We start from the raw sequence: 17933 nt of genomic DNA on the forward strand, positions 1-17933 counted from the left end.
GATTAGGGCATCAGTATGCAGTACATGGCCCACAGACACTCTTGTTGGGCCCCTCCAGGGAGTTCACAGATGCCTTTCCCTGTCAGAGGGGTTCTTTTTCCGCCCTACCCCCATCCAAGCAACAATGTCATTCTGTCCTGCCTCTGTATCCCTTCACCTCTCTCATTTCTTCCAGCCCTCCTCCTCCTGCAATCCTCCCCTTTCCTCCTCATTCCCCTGTGTCAAAGAAAGTCTCTCAAAAGAGGAGAAATACTTAGGACCATACACTATTACAGCCCAGAGTGAAGAAATGTTAGAATGGCTACAGACATTTTCTGATATGAGAGGCAATTGGGTTGACACTTTGAAAGAATGTGGCAGCATTCTTTCAAACTTCCAACCAAATTGTCTCTCATATCAAAAAAACAACCACACACACACACCCCACCTCATTCAAACAAGTCTCTGTAAACATAAACATAAACCAAGCTGGAATTCCCAGCCAGGATCAAGTCCCGAATGGCAGTTGTATTACCATCCACAAACCTGACTTTCATCAGCATGGAGCTTAGCAACATGGAGAGAAGGCATGCTGAGGATGCTCTTCTATTTCAGTCCTGTCACAGATTACAGGCAATGGCATGGAACAGCAAGGCTGGGGAGTGCTGTCCGGTTAAAAGTCATCTTGTCCCTTGCCATCATTTCCTTGTCTTTAATACTTGTTGGCATGCGGACTTTCAACAGGCACAAGTTTTCTGTGGAATCAGGACTGAGTGATAGAACAACCCTCACGTGTGGCATTTCTGCTGCTGTGCATGTGTTAGGAATGAGATGACAACCCACATCAAAGAGTAATAGAATCACAGAGTTGGAAAAGCCTCACAAGCCATTGAGTCCAAATTCCTGCATATTGCAAGATCTCCAACTAAAGCATCACCAGCTGACAGCTTTGTAGCCTCTTTCTGAAGATGTCCAGAGAATGAAACCCCACCATCTCTGTAGGCAGTTGGTTCTATGGCTGAACCACCCTTACTGTCGAGAGGTTCCTTCTGATGTTCAAGCAAAATCTATCCTCTTGTAACTTCAGACATTGGACCTGGTCCTATCTTCTGAGGCCACAGAGAACAGGCCTGCCCCCTCTTTTCTGTGATAGCCCTTGGGGCATTTAAAGAGTGCTATAATGCCACCCTTCAATCTTCTCTGTATAAAGCTGAACATGCCAAGCTCCTTCAACCCTTCCTACCAACCACAATCACAGTTGTTTAGAGTTTTGAAGAAAATGCCCCCACAGCTAACCATGTCATACATCTTTAAATTTCTGCCTGCCATATCATGCCCTTATCAAAAGCCTGCCTCTCCCTGCCCCATGCTAACTTTATTCCAGGATTATTCAGACAGGCGGAGACTGGCAAGGCAGAACAACACACTGTTTGCCAGAGACAATGAGATATCTTGACAGTGACTTGGCTTTGGGAAACAGGTCAAACTGCATAGCCAAGCAGAAAATAAAGAAGAATGTGTCAAAAATTATAGACGAACAGTGTGGCACCAGCTTCCCCTTAGTCTGTCAGAGGAGCTTCTTCCTCAAGGTTTTCAACAAGCTGATTATGGCAGGTAGGGTTACCCCTTTATTCCTGGTAAGAAATTCCACAAGTACAATTTGCTCTATCACTTAGTCCTCATGTCACAGAAAACTTGCACTTGCTGAATATTTTGCATGTCATGTAGAAATCAGCAGCAGAAGAATTATAGCAGGAGCAAAGTGAATCTAATTGAGATGCATACCCCAAAGAGATAGCTAGTAAGATCATCAAAGCAAAATGCTGGGTTTAGAAGATGAGATTTTGGGTTAGACAAGCCAAGGTTTTCCTAACAACAGATAAGGCATTCTAAGAAAACCTTGTCAATAGATTTCCCATGATTGTTGTTAACTGCCATCAAATTAACTTTGATTTATTGTAATCCTATGAATGAGAGACCTGCAACTCACCCTGTCACCAGCATCTCTGCCCAAATCTTGCAGACTCAAGGCTGTGGCTTCCTTGGTTGAATCTACCCATCTGGAATATGGTTTTCCTCTTTTTCTACTGCCTTCTATTTTACCAAGCACAACTGTCTTTTCTAGTGAGTCATGTCTTCTCATAATATGTCCAAAGTACAACAGTCTCAGTTTAGTCATCTTGGCTTCTAGAGCCCTGGTAGTGGAGTGGTTGAATGCCTGTATCGCAGCCACTAACTCAAAACCATAAGGTTGCGAGTTCAATACCAGCAGTTGTACACCTCTTAGACACTGTTAGTTCAGTATGAAGCAGTATATAAATTAAGCTGTTTGTTTGTTTTTGTTTCTAGGGAGAGTTCAGGCTTGATTTGCTCTAGGGCCCACTTATTTGTCCTTTTAGCAGTAAGGTATTCACAGAATTCTTCTCCAGCACCACATCTCAAACAGGTTTGTTTTCTTCCTATCAGCTTTCTTCACTGTCCAGCTTTCATCACCCTGCATAGAAATGGGATAATCAGCAAAAATAGAAAATACACGTTTTTAAAGACTATATGGGCCAAGGAATGCATGTCCAATCAGCAAACATGATAGACCTCAAGGAAATGGAGACAGACTGAGTAAGGAGAAGATCAGGCTGCATTTGACTACTTTTCCATGGCAGGACCTGAAATGTGTGCAGCTTATTAAATCAGCAGTTTTAAAAATATAAAATTTGATGTTAAGAATCAATGTGATCAGCTGGAATTAAAGGGTAATGCATTAAAATGGCTTGCTATGAAATACAAATAATGTTTTTCCTCTACAGGGCAGCTGAAAATAATGCAATCTGGGGCTGGAAAGTTATTGAAAATAAAGATGTAACTTTTTCCCCATGCAGGTTCATAGACCTCAGGTTAAGAAGCCCTGTTCTACAGGCAAAGACTGAACTAGTGTCCAGTCTAGCAAATTTAAGGCCTATTTGTTTCAGTAGGGTTGATAGCTGCAAAACAATCTCATGTGAGATTTTTGTATCTGAAAATTCTAAGGCTAAGGCACATTTCAGATAAAAGGAAAATAGCACTTCATGTTAGAAATGGATCAGTCCAAGGTACAGTGAATTGAAAACTTAAACCTGATGAAAAACACAGTCCAAAGTACATTCAGTTGAAGGCTTGAATCTGCTGGAAATTTTTGTATTAAAATCACTGAGTGATACTATTACAGATAATGAACAGAGGTGCTATCTTTTAGTAATAGATCCTAACCATACTATTCTAAGAAGAGCTGAAGCTTTTACTTCTATTTCTGACTAGACATAAGGCCTGTACAGACAGGTCAAAATAAAGCTGCTTCGGGCCACTTTGGATGTATGCTGTTTAAATGACACACACATCTTAAGTGGCCAGAAGCTGTGCCCAAACAGCGCTCCAGTCCTTAGGACCTGAGCATGGCTTTGGTGCAGCCTCTGGCCTCTTTGGACGCATGAAGCACTTAAACAGTATACCTCCAAAGTGACCCGAAAGAGCTTTATTTTGGCCTGTCTGTATGGGCCCATAGTTTGTCATTTCTCCCACATATCCCCAGACTGTGGTTAATATTCATTCTAGTTTATTCAAAATAAGCCAACTTTAAATCTTAAGTTACGAAGCTGGCTTCTTTCAACTAAACCATAGTAAAGATGAAGAAACAACAATTTAGACGTCAGATAACCTATTAAATCGAAAGCACAAAATCTTCTGATTGGGATGGATGTATGGAGGCAATCAGTAAAAACAGCATACCCTATTTTGCACGAGTTTCATGTGCCTTTGTCTGTTTTGTATACAGATTGTGGGGAAACCTGACAGCTAAACCATACTACTTCCAAGAAAACAAGCAATTAAGAAAATCAGTAATTAAAAGAACGATTGTCATAATTACCACTATGCAATATAGCCCACACAAAACTGCAGTGTGTTTGGAGGGAGTATCACACTATTATCTGGAGAGAAAGCAAATGTTTTCTATCTTCTTACAAGAACAACTGCTACTGCTGGCAGCCTTGCTATTAAAAATATGGAAAGAACGCTGAAGGGGCATATGGATCCACAGCCATCCACTTCTGGCTTAAAAATCACCCACTCTTTGATTGTTGATGATGGTATGGGTCTGAGTATTGCTGATGAGAGGTGCGGGTGGGTCTGGCTTATAGTTATATGTATAGATACAAGTTTTTTGTTTACAGCAACATTATTGTGTGTGTGTATGTGTGTGTGTGTGTGTGTTTAATGCCATCATTCCCTCGCAATGGGTAGGTGAATGGTTGAGTAAGAAATGGGGTTTTCAAAGAAACTATTTTCTTCAGCTATTTATTTTTCCCTCAAGCTCAAAACAGGGGCTGCTGGTAATGAAATCATGGGTGGGATTTTTTGCCTGCATTTGGTTAGTGTTTTTAGTGCACTAATGTAACATATATTTAGGTCATAATTAAATAAAACTTCCCCTTTTCAACATAAATGCAACTAATGTTAAGATATAAAGTTTTTTTGTGTACATGAAATGTAGTGATGTTTTCTCACTAACTTAATTATCTCTGGCTGCTAATAACTCAGAATTCAATACCCCAGTCTCAAGGTTAAGTTGGCAGTGCTTTTTTAGTTTTGAGGGCAATTGAGATAATACAATGTTGTTGTTGTTGTTGTATGCCTTCAAGTCGTGTCTGACTTGTTGATAAACATATGCCTTCAGGATATTCTTATGCTGAGGAGTGAGAGAGCTGAAACAAAGCCATAAGGGCTCAGTACAGACTGCCAGAAAGCAGCAGTCTAGCGCCATTTTTAGGGCTCGGAAGTGCGAAGCAACTGCATGCTCCCGAGCCCTACCGCGTGCCGGCAGCACCATCATGGCTCAGCCCCCTCCACATGGGGGCCACCATGATGATGCAAGCGCAGTGCAGTGTCTAAATGTCTCCGCACTATGCATGCATCATCTCTGCATTTGAGTGCGCTATTGGCACACTCATGGCACCCGCCACACAGACTTTCAGTGGCTTCTTTTTAGTCCTGACAGACACCACACCGTTTCCTTGCTGCAGCCTCCATCAGGAGTAAAAATGGGCAGCTCCAATCTGCCCTTTTGGGGTGGTCTGTTGAGCCCCAAGGAGCCTTAGTTTACAGTAGAAGCAAAGTTCAAAATATACACTCAAGCAATACATTTATTAGTATCAACTATACAATTGAAAATGGGCACTCTGTCAAGTTCTCCCAAACTTTTCATCAAACTGTATGTTAACAAATGGAGTCAGCAGTGGAAGCCAGAACATTTTTCACTAGATGGTTTAAGCCATATGAGGTCTCGAATTAGACTCCGTCCCCAACGGAGATTAGTGGTATAAAGAGTCTGCAAATTATGCAGCTTTCACATGACCTCTAGCAAAATCCACTGGGTAGAAGACAACCTGGCAGTTACCCCTGTGGGTTTAACACAGGCTTCTTCTTTTTTTGGTTAAAGGCAGAATCTTGTCACAGTGCCAGAGCGAGAATTCTTAAGTCTTTTGTTACCTTTCTTGTCTAGTTAATAAACCACAGACAATCCGAGGGGCTGTAATTCATTTCCTCTGTAAGGGTAATCAAGGAGCAAAGGCTAACAAAAGCATCCTTTTCTTCTACCATTTGCCTGCCCTGGGCAAAGTTCCTTGTTCACTGCGTCTCTGTTTCCCAATTGCTTCAGAAGAGGGAATGGGTCATCTACCATCCCAGCTGCCACAGCTACCGCCAGGCAATTTAGCAGTTGCATCAGAACAAATGACTCCACACCTGCTGCCAATCAACAGCCTGTGCAATTACTAGACAGCTATGGCTTGCATGAGCCACAGCTCTGCAAGGTGACGGGGACAAGGTGCTAATGAGCCCAACAAGGTACTAATGAGCCAGCACTGCCAAAGTACCCCTTTGGCCTTCGGATGGCACTTAACAGTCTGGGCTCTGCTAAGGAAGTCTTTGCAAATGGTAAAGCCACGGCTGGCCAGCCAGGCACCACCACACGGCTACACAACAGCAAACAACTAATGAAGGTGAAGTTGAAGGCTTTCACGTCTGGCATCCATAGCTTTTTGTGGGATTTTTGGGCTATGCAGCCATGTTCTGGAAGAGTTTACTCCTGATGTTTCATCTGCATCTGTGGCTGGCATCTTGAGAAAAATTCTCTGAAGATGCCAGCCACAGATGCAGGCGAAGCATCAGGAATAAACACTTCCAGAACACGGCCGCATAGCCCCAAAAACCAACAAAAAAACAACTAATGAAGGGCCTGAGCCATCTATTTGTACTGTGTCATGTGCATTTCTTCCAGGCTGCCACCTGGCTCTGCATGGAGACACTAACTTGTGCAGCTTTTGTCCTCCCTTCTCTTTTGCTTCATCAATACAAATATCTGTAAGTGTGCAACATTTCCCCATTCGTGAATCACGTTCAAGATTATATAGCTATTTCATCGCTCTAGTTTTCACATACAAAAACAAGGTTTGTTTCAAATGTTTCTTTATAGGCATGTTTATTTATATGTACTTGTGAAATTGTAAGACATCCTGTTGATTACCACTAAAACTGTGTAAGGAAGCACACACCTTCCCCATTAAAGCACCCTGAAAAATAAAATTAATAAAGTCAATAAAGCAGTAGATGTTTGGTAAGAATTAACCTTTATAATTAGGGTTCCCAGAGTGAAAACTGGACAGGTACCTTTATCTTTCATGGTTATGGTTGTTGTTGGTGGTGGTGGTGTGTGCCTTCAAGTTGTTTCCAATTTATGACAACCCTAAGGTGAACCTATCGGGGGTTTTCTAGGCAAGATTGGTTCCGAGGAGGTTTGCCGTTGCCTTCCCCTCAGGCTGAGAGCATATGAGACTTGCCCAAGGTCACCCAGTGGGTTTTATGGCCACACTTGGAATTGAACCCTGGTCTCCAGAGTCATAGTCCAGCACTCAAACCACTACTCCACAACCAGATAATAAGCAAGATCAGCTGAAACTCTTTTTTCTACAAAACCATTAAAGGTCCGGGAGCCCTCTCTAGTTTTCACTCTGGCAATCCTATGAGTTCCACCCAACTCTGCCATGATGCTCAAGACTAAATCAATCGCACAACCCAGTCCTGTGCATGATCATTCAGAAAGAAGCTCTGCAAAAAGAAACAGGCCATCGTTCCTGGTAAGTGTACATAGGGTTTCAGCTACGCTTAGTAAGACTGACCTTTCAGCTAATTACTCTTTACATTACATCACAGCTCAGGGACTCTTCCCAGTGATTAGAGAAGTCTGCTTCTTTTCCTTCTTTAAGTACTTTATCCCCTTCTAAACCTAATACACCTGCAAAATATTATTGCTGGAGGGAAGAAAGAGGAATGAAGTAGCTTTCCCTTGCTGTTCTAAGGTAATGGATCTGTCAAGGGGTGCCATTCACCTGGCAGTGTTCCTCTCTGATTTGCTCAGTTAGTGGGGCAGACAAAGGATAGAAATCAAGGAGAAGGGAAAAAGCAAAATGCTATTTTTTCTTAACAAGTAAGGGGAGATGCAGGAAATTAAAAGAGACTGGAGACACAAAGAGAGCTGTGACCCATTCAGTAATGTGTCAAGAACAATGCAGTATAGGACAACCCAGAGACCAGTAGGTGACAGTGGGGGTCTGGATAGGTGAGATACAATCATAAGATTCAAACACTCAGGTCTTGAGCTCCCCCCACACACCCTGACTTTTCCTCTGCACAATTGAGCTATCATTCACAGTTTTATTTGTTTATTGGGATAACATTTCAATGAAAGCAGCAGCAACAGCAGAAGAGATGACAGAAAAGGACAAGTGCACAGAAGGGGGAAGAGAGCCTGCCAGCTTGCCAACATGAAATTGAGTTTAGCAAACCATTGTTGCTCATTGCTCGTGGATAACAAGAACAAGAAGGAAACTAGTGCCAGGAGCCAAGAATTTATTAGGCAGCATCTGGAGAGGCCAAAAGCAATGGGGTGAAGAGAAGGATGATAAAGGAACATCTGTCAAATCTAACCCAACCCCTTGTCAAGGTAGAGGCTCTGGGGCAGAAGGCCTAAGAGTTGCAAAAGAACTTTGAAAAATGATCCTTGACTTCCCACAAGCACCTGTGAGGGGAACTAGAAATGGCATCCTACGTTTAAAAGGGAAGGGATTGATTGCTGAGAAGAATCAGTCAAACTATTCAGCTATGTTTTCATACTTTTCAAAGTAATATTCTTCATCCTGTGTGCACACTTGAACTAGGCCTGTCAGCTCTACAATTCAGAAGTGTTTAAATATTGCACAGACTTTCCCCATTAGTATCTCTTGAAGCCCCTGAGCCTTCTGCTGATTTGCAGTGTGAAGTCTCAAAAACAACAACAAAATTTCCATCATTTAAGTTCTTAACATGAAGTATTAGATTCAAGTGATGGCTCTGAGAACGTTGTTCTAAAAACATTATGTTCTCATAATAAAATGTATTGTGTTGTTAACTCCCATTTCTCTCTATTCTTTTCAACTTTTGTCTATTCCATCCCTTGTCTAACTAAAATTGTGAAATTTGTTTGGGCACAGTCTGTTTTAAATTCCATGGCTACCATCCAGCTCACAGTTATGTCTAACTCTATTGGATTGTGGCCAGTGTTTTTATAGTGGTAGACTACAAACTGTTAGTGCTGTAGAAACAGATAATTAAAGTTTGTGCTTTAAAAAATGAATACCACAATATGACCTTTCCTATTCTGATAGTACTCAAAGCTGTTGTGAGTAGCTGTCAGGTCTTTTTTTGCTAGGGCCCCTGTGTCGCTAAAAGAGGCATTGCAGTCAAAAATTTCAACAAGTTAACACCATCTCAGGCTGAATCTAATTAGGTCTGTATCCCAGCTCCACTGCATAGTATCTCAAACTGAAACCAGTTTGGAAAGCTACATAGGACTCCTCAGTATGTAGCAGTGGTGCCACTAGGGTTTATATCATGCCAGTGTGGAAACTGATACTATCACCTTGAAACTATCTGGTGCACATCTCAGCCACCCCTCTCTGCCAGTCAGGCTGCCTCTGTTGTGATGGAAGAGAGGTGCTGCTGCCACCCAGTAACCCCTTCTGGGTTTGTGGGGATGCTGGCCAAGTGGGAGTCACCTCCCTTTCCTGCCCATCCAGCAGCCTCACCAGACCCAAAAGGCAGCCCCTTTCCATCAATGGCTGCAGCAGACTGCCCTGACCTCCATTCCTACTCACTACCCTGGCCTTTGCTCCCTGCCCCAGAAGGAAGTGCAGGGCAGGTCATCAGAAGGGAAGAGAGGGCAAAGTGGGCAGTAGTGTGCCAGGCATCTCATAAAGATGCTCTGCCAGTTGGCAGCCTCTTCTGGGTCGGGGTGGGGTGGGGGCTGCTGGCCAGTTGGTAAAGGGAGGTGATGTTGATGGCACAGCCACAGACTCTGTTACTTTTGCAGAAGGAGACGAGTCCACGGCTGCCACTGCTGCCAACAACATCTCCTTTTCCAAGCATAGCCAACAGCCCCAGAACCAGCAGCACCTCAGCCACACCAGAGTCTGCAGAATGCATCCTGGTTGTCAAAGAGGGATGGTTGGAGGGGTCACTCCCACTACCAACAGCCCTGATTCTATTTTGATCCCAATTCAGGGGCTCAAACTGGAAGTTTTTTAAAATCAGAAAAGAAGTGTTTTCACAGCAGAAGGAGAGGCGTGTTGTACTTTACAAAAGAACTAGGACCGAGGTAAGGAGCCAATATTTAGCCTGCATAGATTCAGTCTTAGATAGTGTTATTATCAATATTAGAAGATTGCCTGTTAGACAGTTGATGAGTGACAACTTGTTTAAGTGAGCTTCCTGGGGGCAAATGCTTCTGTAAGATAGGATAATAAAAACTTAAGTAGGTACCAGTATCTCCATTATCGCTCATTGTCTTAGTTATGCAGAGAATTTAAGAATGTGAAAATGAAGCCAAACCAGTTGCAAAACTCTCCCAAAGCATTCCAGCAAAGGTACTGTGTACTGAGGGAGATTTAAATTTTCATAAGGTGATAGAATATGTACTAGCCGCTCATTCCTATCCAGGCACTCAGTAGAAAGTAGCAAAGAATCAACACAGCAAGTTGGTACTCTGTGCTGATAACAGTAAAATCCATAAACTGAATGGAAATAAATAAATAGTTCTTTTCCTATCAGGAAAGCAGAACCTTTCCTTTTTACTTCTGATGTGATAGGAAGCAGAAATTACTGTGACACCACACCAACAAGAAGTTATGTAGTGCAGGATGACCCACTAACAAGACTACCTCTATGACTATTCAGATGCACTAAACACAAGCAGACAAACAACTGCCCCAGACTGAGGTACACAGCACATCATTTTTGACAGTGAAAGGTGCCAGGTTACAAGTTGGTCCTACCATCTGCCTTGCACATCTCTCTATCTCTAATTCAAGATACATGGGGAAAAGAGTTTATTTGGGGTGGAAAAGGAGGAATGCACCCTTGAACATGCTCAGTAATGTTTTATAATTAAATAGAATGCCATGGTGCTAGTCCCATGGGATAATAATACACATTTGCACAAACCTAGCACACCATATATTTCAGTGAAAGTCATACTTTCCCTGAAAGCACACAGGAGGTAATGCTGGCAGGAGGCAGCTTGAAAAGCACAGCAGCAGTGAATATCAGGTGGAGAGCAAAGTGTTTAAATGGGATGAAACTGTTTTTGTTCAGCATTATTTCTGATGAAGATACCACTGCTGAGAAGACACTAACATTCTGAAAATTATTGAAATCTATTTCCCAACACAGCAATACCTTTGAAGCCCACACAGTGAGATTATTTTCTAAGGCCTCTTCAGTTTATGTCATAAGAAATGCAGAGTTCTCACTCATTAGCTCCAAGAAATTTTGACATTTTCCTTTTTTCTCTAGGTAGTGTTCCTGTTGTGGATATACTGTGTCCCCCCATAAACAATGCAATATTTTAAAATATGGCCTCTTTGTCCCCAGGATGGTGTCAATCCTGTTGATTTTTGCTGCATGCAAAATGGTTACTGCATTCTCAATAGCAATAGCAAACACATTTCTATACTGCTTATCAGTGCACTTAAGCACTCCCTAAGCGGTTTACAATGTGTAAGCTAATTGACCCCAACTAGCTGGGTACTCATTTTAGCAACCTACAGAAGGATGGAAGACTGAGTGGATGCTGGAGCCCTGCCTGGGATCAAACCCATAAACTATGAATGGCTATGAATGGTTGCAGTACTGGCATTAACCACTGCGCCACCAGCACTCCTGTATGCAGTCTCATGCACTCTAACTCAGGTAAATTATTATTATTATTATTATTATTATTATTATTATTATTAACCTTTATTTATGAAGCACTGTAAATTTACACAGCGCTGTACATGCAATCTTTTTAGTTAGACGGTTCCCTGCCCTCGGGCTTACAATCTAAAAAGACATGACACAGAAGGAGAAGGGAGTGGTGGAGGGAAAGGGTAAGAGGTCCAGCAGTTCCTGCCTGGACCAAGGCAGATGGACTGGAGGGAGGGCTTGGCTTCAAAATGGAAGGTTAATCTTCATCCAGGGAAAATACATACTCTCAAGTAGGATAATACATATACAATACATAGCAATACAGGAAATGGTTCGATAAACAGGCAACAAAAGAACATCAGATAGTAAGCGACAATTATGCAATGCCTGGGAAGGCTTCTCTGAACAGGATGGTTTTCAACTTCGTTTTGAAGCTAGTTAAAGAAGTGATGGCTCTTGCTTGTGGGGGAAGAAGGTTCCAGGAGTGAGGGGCAGCAAGTGAAAAGGGGCGAATCTGGGATGGGGCAGAGGAAATCCTGGGCTGAGACAGTAGACCTTGACTACCAGAATGGAGGGCCCGAGTGGGAAGGTGAGGAGAAAGAAGGTCTGATAAGTAAGGAGGGGCCAGACCATGGAGGGCTTTGAATGTCGACAGCAGGAGCTTATACTGAATGCAGAAAGGGAGAGGGAGCCAGTGAAGGGATGCCAACACAGGAGAGATGTGGTCAGAGTGGTGGGTGGAAGTGATAATGTGTGCAGCTGAATGCTGGACAGAGATTAAAGGACGGAGGTGAGAAAGAGGAAGCCCAGCCAGGAGGACGTTACAGTAATCCAGTCGTGAGATCACTAGGGCATGGACCAGGATCTTGGCAGTAGAGGCGGAGAGATATGGTCGGATTTTGGCAATATTGTGCAAAAAGAATCTACAAGCCTTGGCTGTGGTCTGGATCTGAGGGATACACGACAGAGAAGAGTCAAAGATAAAACCAAGACTGCGGGCTTGCTGGACTGGTTGAATAGAAATGTTGTCCACAGAGACAGAAAAGGAGAGGAGAAGGAGAGGAGCTGCTTGGCAGCCATTTTGAGACCGTGTGCTTGAGACCATGTGCTCGTTGCTGAAGGGGAGGAGCTTCTGTGAGTCACATCTGTGAGTCACAAGGGGGCGGACCTAGCAGACTAGCTTTATATACCAACTTCCAGAGCCTTCAGAACAGTCCGGCCAGAGAGAGGAGAAGGAGAGGAGCTGCTTGGCAGCCATTTTGAGACCGTGTGCTTGAGACCGTGTGCTCGTTGCTGAAGGGGAGGAGCTTCTGTGAGTCACATCTGTGAGTCACAAGGGGGCGGAGCTAGCAGACTAGCTTTATATACCAACTTCCAGAGCCTTCAGAACAGTCCGGCCAGAGAGAGGAGAAGGAGAGGAGCTGCTTGGCAGCCATTTTGAGACCGTGTGCTTGAGACCGTGTGCTCGTTGCTGAAGGGGAGGAGCTTCTGTGAGTCACATCTGTGAGTCACAAGGGGGCGGAACTAGCAGACTAGCTTTATATACCAACTTCCAGAGCCTTCAGAACAGTCCAGCCAGAGAGAGGAGAAGGAGAGGAGCTGCTTGGCAGCCATTTTGAGACCGTGTGCTTGAGACCATGTGCTCGTTGCTGAAGGGGAGGAGCTTCTGTGAGTCACATCTGTGAGTCACAAGGGGGCGGACCTAGCAGACTAGCTTTATATACCAACTTCCAGAGCCGCACGCCTAACGGCGTGCGAATTTTAGTTTTCTTTAACTCAACAACTCTGCTCAGATATTGAATCAGAACCTTCGCTTTAAGTGTAAGATAGCAGCCAGTACATTCCTTTAAAGAAGTATTCCTACTAGATTGACTGTTATACTCATTACTAAAGACTTTGCAGTATGGACAACGAGGGATCTGCTGCAGCAGTCACCTGCAACTCTTGTGGGATGTTTCTCTTCTTGCCTACAGAAGTGGAGAACTTCACATGCACCAAGTGCAAGTTGGTAGCACTCTTGGAGGAGAAAGTGCAGCAGCTGGAGTCCAGAGTAGCTACACTTCAGCATATCAGGGAACAAGAGGATTTCCTGGACACAATAGAACTAACCATCTTGGATGAGTACCACGCAGAGGAAGATGCTAGGGTGGAAGAGGTCACTTGCCAAACAGAGGAGGTAGACAGCTGGAGGAATGTCACAAAGAGAAGTAAGCCAAGAAGGAATTGTTCGGGGAGCTTGCAGCTAGAGAATCGATTCGAAGCTCTTTCCCTTATCAAGGAGGATGAAGAAGAGCAGCATGGACAGACTTCAGGGACAGAGCAGGGGAGCCCAAGAGTCCCACCCGAGGGAACAGTCGCTGCTAAGCCTCGGAGGAGGCGTGTGGTCGTAGTGGGGGACTCCTTGCTGAGGGGTACAGAAGCAGTGATTTGTAGGCCTGACAAGATGTCTCGAGAGGTGTGTTGTCTTCCAGGTGCAAAGATCCATGATGTGACAGAGAGGCTGACAAGACTGGTCAGGCCTACTGACAAATACCCCTTCCTTTTGGTCCACGTGGGAACTAATGATACTGCAAGACACAGCATTCAGAACATCAAAAGGGATTACGAGGCGCTTGGTAGGAAGCTGAAAGGAATGGATGTACAGGTTGTCATCTCATCTCTTCTGCCAGTTGAAGGGCATGGTCCAGGAAGGGAGAGGAAAATAGCAGATGTGAACAACTGGCTTCGCAGATGGTGCCGCCGAGAAGGATTTGGATTCTTCGATCATGGGCTGGGGTTCCATGAGGAGGGACTTCTTGCAACAGACAGGTTGCATCTCACGCCAGTTGGAAGAAATGTTTTTGCCAACAGTCTCAAGAACTTGATCAGGAGAGCTTTAAACTGAGTTCCGAGGGGAAGGGAGACAATATTAAGGAAGGCGAAAGGGATGGTGAAAATAGTCAAAATGACATAGATGAAACAAGGCAAACAGTGCAAGCACCCAGTAGTGGGAGGCAAAAAAACTTGCACAGGCAGCAAGTAAAAGGGAACCATGGTCTGCGATGTCTCTACACTAATGCACAGAGCATGGGAAATAAGCAAGATGAACTCGAACTCCTAGTACAAGAAAGCAAATATGATATAACAGGCATCACTGAAACCTGGTGGGATGAGTCTCATGATTGGAATGTGGAAACAGAGGGGTATAACCTTATTAAGAGAAATAGGCCAAACAGGAAAGGAGGAGGAATAGCACAGAGATATTTACACCAGTGAAGAGATCCAGGACATCAATCCTGGAAGCCAGGTGGAGAGCATCTGGATAAGAATTAAAGGGGAGGGAAACAACAAGGATGTTACGGTGGGAGTCTACTACAGACCCCCAAGTCAGACTGAGGAATTGGATGATATCTTTCTAGAACAGATGACCACACAGTCAGAAAAGAGAGATGTAGTAGTGATGGGCGACTTCAACTATCCTGATATTTGCTGGAAGTCAAACTCAGCAAAATCCTCAAGGCCTAGCAAATTCCTCACTTGCCTGGAAGACAATTTCATGGTCCAAAAGGTGGAAGAGGCAACAAGGGGGTCAGCTATTTTAGATTTGATCCTAACCAACAAAGATGACTTGGTTAATGGGGTGCAAGTGGTGGGATCATTAGGTGGAAGTGACCATGTTCTCCTGGAGTTTGTAATACAGTGGAAAGGAGAAGCCAGGCATAGTCGGACACGCATCCTAGACTTTAGGAGAGTGAATTTCAGTAAACTTAGAGAAGTATTGAGGGCGATTCCATGGTCAGAAATACTAAAAGATAAAGGAGTTCAGGATGGATGGGAGTTTCTCAAAAGAGAGATACTGAAGGCACAATTTCAAACAGTTCCAGTGAGAAAGAAAAATGGGAGGTGTCTCAAGAAACCAGGATGGATGACTAACGAACTTTCAACTGAGCTGAGTTTGAAACGGAACATGTATAAGAAATGGAAAAAGGGGGAAATCACAAAAAAGGAATTCAAAGAAATAGCAGGCATGTGTAGGGGTAAAGTCAGAAAAGCTAAAGCGCAGAATGAACTCAGGCTTGCTAGAGAGGTTAAGAACAATAAAAAGGGCTTTTTTGGATATGTCTGCAGCAAAAGGAAGAAGAAGGAAACGGTAGGGTCACTGCGTGGAGAAGATGGCAAAATGCTAACAGAAGACAGAGAAAAGGCTGAATTACTCAACACCTTCTTTGCCTCAGTCTTCTCAGAAAAGGCAAAGGGTGCTCAACCTGAGGATAATGGAGCAGAGGACAGAATAGGGGCATTTCAGCACAGAATAAGTAAAGAGATAGTAGAGGAACACCTTATTAATCTAAATGAATTTAAGTCTCCGGGACCAGATGAACTCCATCCAAGGGTATTAAAAGAACTGGCAAATGTAATATCGGAGCCATTGGCAATAATCTTTGAAAACTCCTGGAGAACAGGAGAGATCCCAGCAGACTGGCGAAGGGCAAACGTTGTCCCCATCTTCAAAAAGGGAAAAAAAGAGGATCCCAACAATTATCGTCCAATTAGTCTAACATCAGTACTAGGAAAGATTCTGGAGCAGATCATTAAACAGAGAGTCTGTGAACATCTAGAAGGCAATGCCATAATCACAAAAAGTCAACATGGGTTTCAGAGAAACAAGTCATGCCAGACAAACCTAATCTCTTTCTTTGATAAAATTACCAGCTTGGTAGATGAAGGGAATGCTGTGGATATAGTATATCTTGATTTCACTAAGGCCTTTGACAAGGTTTCCCCTGACATACTTGCAAACAAGCTTGTAAAATGTGGGCTAGACAAAGGAACTGTTACATGGATCTGTAATTGGTTGACCGGCCGAACCCAAAGGGTGCTCAACAATGGCTCCTTTTCATCCTGGAGAGAAGTGACCAGTGGGGTCCCACAGGGCTCTGTCCTGGGCCCAGTGTTATTCAACATCTTTATCAATGACCTGGATGACAGAATTGGGAGCATACTTATCAAATTTGCAGATGACACCAAATTAGGGGGAATAGCTAATACCCCAGAGGACAGGATCAAGATTCAAAATGACCTGAATAGACTAGAAAGCTGGGCCAAAGCTAACAAAATGAAATTCAACACAGAAAAATGTAAGGTATTGCACTTAGGGTGGAAAAATAAAATGCACAGATATAGGATGGGTGACACCTGGCTGAATGAAACTACGTGTGAAAGGGATCTAGGAGTCCAAGTAGACCACAAGTTGAACATGAGTGAACAGTGTGATGCGGCAGCTAAAAAGGCCAATGCTTTTTTAGGCTGCATCAATAGAAGTATAGTGTCTAGATCAAGAGAAGTAATAGTGCCACTGTATTCTGCTCTGGTCAGGCCCCACCTAGAATATTGTGTCCAGTTCTGGGCACCACAATTCAGAAAGGACATTGAGAAACTGGAGCGTGTCCAAAGGAGGGCGACAAAAATGGTGAAGGGTCTGGAAACCATGCCCTATGAGGAACGACTTAGGGAGCTGGGGATGTTTAGCCTAGAGAAAAGAAGGTTAAGAGGTGATATGATAGCCCTGTTTAAATATTTGAAAGGATGTCATATTGAAGAGGGAGCAAGCTTGTTTTCTGCTGCTCCAGAGAACAGGACCCAGAACAATGGATGCAAGCTACAGGAAAAGAGATTCCACCTGAAAATTAGGAGGAACTTCCTGACAGTAAGGGCTGTTTGACAGTGGAATGCACTCCCTCGGAGGGTGATAGAGTCTCCTTCCTTGGAGGTCTTTAAACAGAGGCTGGATGGCCATCTGTCAGGGATGCTTTGAATTGGATTTCCTGCATGGCAGGGGGTTGGACTGGATGGCCCTAGTGGTCTCTTCCAACTCTACGATTCTATGATTCTATGATTCTATGATTCTATGAAGGGTGGGCTTAGGAGGAAAGACAAGAAGCTCTGTCTTGGACATGTTGAGCTTCAAACGCCGATGGCGCATCCACTGTGAGACAGCTGTGTGGTAATACGAAACTTGCTGTTCAAGCCTTGGAGAAAGGTCAGGGGCAGAAAGATACAGCTGGGTGTCATCAGCATACAGATGGTAGGAAAAACCAAAAGAGCTGATGAGTTTTCCTAAGGACAGTGTGTAGAGAGAAAACAGAAGGGGACCCAGAACAGAGCCCTGGAGAACTCCAACAGATAAGGGAACAAGAGAAGAAGTCTGACCCCCTGCAACTACTGCAAAAGATCGGCCAGACAAGTAAGATCTAAACCAGTCGAGAACAGAGTCTGAGAACCCAAGGACAGAGAGTATGTCAATTAGGAGACAGTGATCAACAGTGTCGAAGGCTGCAGACAAATTGAGAAAGATGAGAACAGAGTAAAGGCCATTAGCCTTGGCCTGTAAAAGGTCATTCGAGATCTTAGTGAGAGCTGTCTCTGTGGAATGCCTTGGGCGGAAACCAGACTGAAAAGGATCAAGGATGGAGTTGGTTTCAAGAAACTTAAGACAGCGCGAATAAACAACCCGTTCCAAAACCTTAGAAAGAAAGGGGAGAAGAGAAATCAGACGATAGCTAGACAAAGTGGAGGGGTCAAGGGAAGGTTTTTTTCAGAATTGGGGAAATGAGAGCATGTTTGAAGTCCGACGGGAAGGAGCCTGTAGAGAAAGAGAGATTGAAGAT

The sequence above is a fragment of the Sceloporus occidentalis genome, unplaced genomic scaffold (genome assembly GCF_023333645.1).
Source record: "Sceloporus occidentalis isolate IW3139 unplaced genomic scaffold, rSceOcc1.0.p SCAF_3, whole genome shotgun sequence".
Taxonomy (NCBI): Eukaryota; Metazoa; Chordata; class Lepidosauria; order Squamata; family Phrynosomatidae; genus Sceloporus; species Sceloporus occidentalis.